This window comes from Phalaenopsis equestris, unplaced genomic scaffold (genome assembly GCF_001263595.1).
Source record: "Phalaenopsis equestris unplaced genomic scaffold, ASM126359v1 Scaffold000002, whole genome shotgun sequence".
Lineage (NCBI taxonomy): Eukaryota > Viridiplantae > Streptophyta > Magnoliopsida > Asparagales > Orchidaceae > Phalaenopsis > Phalaenopsis equestris.
The window spans coordinates 21,343,660-21,348,004 of NW_018164444.1; positions in this window are offsets into that span (position 1 = coordinate 21,343,660).

Genomic DNA, 4,345 nt, shown 5'->3' on the forward strand with positions numbered 1-4,345 from the left:
GCAACAAGTTTTGCTATATAATGCAAGGTTAAAATTATTTCCAAGCAAACTTAAGTCCAGGTGGATGGGCCCATTTGTTGGGATAAAAGTTTAGCCTTATGGAGCTATGGATATTAATGATCCTAATTCTGAGAAAATTTTTAAAGTGGATGGACATAGACTGAAACCTTATTATATAGGGGATCAGCATAAATATCAGAATGAGCACTAGTTACGTCGGGCTAACGACGTAAAATCAAGCACTTTATGGGAGTCAACCCATAGTTATTAGTGTGTTTTTGCTTTGATTGTTGTTTTGAGTCTGATTAAGAAATTTGGAGTAGTATTTTTGAGTTTATTATGTGCTAGTAATGATTTTTAGGCTTTATTTAGTCACCTAGACATGTTAGAATGAGAATTTGGTTGTTAAATTGACTGGTGCCAAAATGTGCACTGGCGCACTTAAGCGCGAAATTTAATCACACGTGCAAATTTTAATTTCTAGAAGGTGTAACTACAATTTAGTTGGAATAAACGTGTCTTGGAAGTTTCTAGTCATGCCTAGAAGTTATTAGGGGGAATTAGTCTTATAAATAGAAGGGGTTTGTGAACAAATTTCACCCCGGATTATTTTAAGCCCTAAAATTCTAAGAAAGAGAGAGAGAGAAAATGTCTTCATGGGAGATGGATTTGAAGAAGAAGGAAGAAGCCATGAGGAAGAAGTTCATTAGTCAAAGTGCACAGGAGATGTAAAATGATTTCTTAGCCATTAGTATTGAAGAACTATTGGAGAAGATCAACCAGATGAAGAATACTATATCTGTATTAGAGACTAAGGTGCTTGAATTGCATGCTCATCTAGAACATATTGGGTGGCAACTTAAGATGCAATTCAACCATACCAGTTATGTAGAGGAAGCGGATATGGCAATGTTCCTTAAGCAAAAGTGGATCAAAGATGATAGTATTAGACCTCGTCACCACCATCCGTTTTATCAATTCTATAATTTAGAGAGACTACTTAGAGACAAGAATTCATTCCTTCTAATGAAGAGTGGCATTAAGTTAAGCGTTAGGAACTGTGTGTTGGAGTCATGTTCTTCAGTGTGTTAGTGTTTATGTCTTGTGTTTAGTGTTTGTGTCACTTATTGTAAATGTGTGTTAAGTATTTTGTACTTAGGAAAATTTTCTTATCCAAGATTATTTGGAGAGAGAACTAAGTGTTAAATATGTTTGTGCTTGTTTGTGAATTAATGTAAGTTTGTTTTTTGTGAAAATTTGTGTTATTTTTAGCCTCGAATTGAATTAATTGTTATGGAGAATTTTGAGAGAGAAGGGAGTTATAGGAAGTAAAAATAGTCATTTAAGTGCTATGTAACCATTTAGGGGTGGTTTACTTAGGCTAATAGTGCATTTTACTTAAAATTAAAAATTTCAAAAATTGTACACTGGCGGCAGGAACCTAAGCGCCACATACCCGCACTTAAACGCCGGTTAACAAAAATCTGTTCGCGAAAGGTTAAAAGTGAATTTTAGGTCCAAAAATACCATTTTTAACACCTCCTATCATCTTCCCCAACTCGAGTTTGTGATTTTGAGGGCTAGGGTAAGTGAAATTTGGAGATTTCTTGGTAGAATCGAGTGAGATTTACTAGATCCAAGTTCCTTGAGGTAAGAGCTTTACTTCTACGCAAAAATTTTAGATTTTCACCATATATTTTAAGCACATTTGGAAGATTTCAAAAATTTACTATTCATGATGAAAATTGAAGAAAAATCTATGGAAATTTCTTGGGAAGTTTAGTTAGTGCTTTTGGAAGTTTAGTTTAGTGATTTAAACTTGATTTTTAAAGTTATTTTTAGGATTTATCAAATTTTTAGAATGACACCAAGAATGAAAAGGAGCAGAGGAAAGAGCCCATTTGATTCGAGCAAATTTGTCGGTTCAAAAGCTCGGGATCGATATAGTGACGCTCTACAGTCACAAAAATTGATTTAGGAGCAATGTTTTAAGAGTCTAGGTGGAGAAGTGGAAGATTTGATAGTCCGCCGACAGTGGGAACAGTTCTGTTGTTTCTCTGTTGTCGCTCTAATTTCTGTTGTGAGGGAGTTTTATGCAAATCTCCTAGAGCTGAGGACGATTGAGTTATGGTTAGAGGGAAGTTGGTACCTTTTACTCCAGAGGTAATCAACTTGGTTTACCATTTATCACCAGAGACTTTATGTTTTTATGCGAATTATAGTCCTACGAAAGCAGAGTTAGACTAGATTATTTCATACTTGACTATTGGGAGAGGAATTTGGAAGATTACAAATGAGAGGAGAGTAAAATTCCCAACTTCAAAGTTATGTGCACCTACAAAGGCCTGACACTATATCATTTCTGCTTGTCTGCTTTCGACCAATCATCTCAGTGAAGTAACCAGAGAGAGAGAAACGTTGAATTATTGTATTCAGGAGGGAAAGCCCTACAGCTGCCACTACTGCAGGTATGAGATTTGCTTCCTTGATATTTTCTTTATGCGAGCAGGCTGGTGTAATGTATGATAGTTGGGAGGAAGTTATGTTACCTATAAAGCCCATTACAAATGTGAAGACTTATTCTGAGCATTCAATTTTTGGCTAGAGAGGAGGATTTTCCAAGAGCTATGGATTAGAGACGTCTGATGCATCTACCTCTGCTGCATCTTCATCACGACCATCTACTTCACGTGCTTCTACATCTAGAGGTGATTCTACTAAGACTCGGGATGAGTCATTTGCAGAAGATGATGGATAATATCAATTTTATCACTGATAAGGTACAAAATTTAGAGCGTTTTGCAGATCATACTAATAATTATAATAAAAGGAAGAGTGATTATGAAGAGAAATTTCACGCATCTTTGGAGAGCCTGATTAGAGGTGAACCAGGAGTGTAATTTTCTCCATATCCTCGATATCCTGATTATGAGCCTGAAGAAAAATGGTACAGCGGTGATTCTGAGGATGAAGAGTAGAGCTGAGAGATTCATTTTATGGTTGTAATATAAGATGAACTATGTGGTCTGAGCTTGCTACATTTGCATTTGTGTGTTGTTTTGGACTATGTTTTATGCTGTGTTTTGAATTTTTATGTTCTATTATTGTTGTGATTGTTGTGTTACATAGTATTCCATTTTTAAAATTTTAGGGTAGTGTGTTTAGTACTGTGATTTAGTTAGTTTAGAACTTAACTTAATTTCATATCTATTATAAAGTAGAAAGTCTTAGTAGCTTAGATCTTAAAATTGAAATTCAGAAACTGCTACCCTTTATTTTTCTTTTGTCATGTTTGCAAGTTTATCTTTATATTAAGATTGTGATGTCAGTAGTGTGTATATTTGCTTTTATGTTTATACCAATTATTTTCTTTCATACCCACTGTTTAGAAGTATATTGATTCTCTACATGTTAAACTAAAATAAAATGTTAGAAAATTTGATCAAAAATTAATTTTTCTCCTGTCTTTGGTTTTGTACTTTTATAATTAAGATGTTAAAATTCCTGTTAGCATGTTATTTCAATTTTCATTTCCTGCATATATAATTATCTGACCATAAACTGTTTAATCTGTTAAAAACTTAAGTTTGGGGGGGTGAAAAACATTTTCAAAACTGAAATTTTATTTGTTCTCAAAGGACTACAAGTGAATTTGATTTTAAAACAAAAATTGATTATGTATATGAAGTTATATTAGGGAAGTAAAATTTGATTTTCGAAATGAGTAAGAAAATTTAGTTAAAATTTTAAGTAATGAAGAAAAACTTTAAGTTAAAAATTTTTAGTATAAAAAATGATTAATATAAGTGACTATCTTTAATAAGAAAAATTGTATTTTTAAAAAATTTAGATAATTTAGACTTCTATTTTTCATACTTAATTTCTTTTATTAAAATGATTTTCAAAACCATTATTATATTTATATGTAAAAGTTTTATATCGAAGACTTTACTTTAGGAAAGGAGAAGTGGAATTCAAAATCATTAAAGGCCTATCCAGATATAGTAATCATTGCCTAAAAAAGAAAAAGAAAAAGAAAAAGAAAAAGAAAAAGAAAAAGAAAAAGAAAAAGAAAAAGAAAAAGAAAAAGAAAAAGAAAAAGAAAAAGAAAAAGAAAAGAGGATTAGTGCTAAGGAAAGGAAAAGAAAAAGAAAAGAAGTGAAAGGGAGGAGAAGCTTGAGGATTAGTGCCTAATCAAAAATTGATTCTACATTTGATCTTTTTAAAGTATACAACTTGATAAAAATCTTAAACTTATAAATATAATATAGTAAGTAAAATTATTTTTAATAAAAATTTTTAAGTAGAGAAAATAAAAGAACTAAAATCTAAATTTAGAGAACTT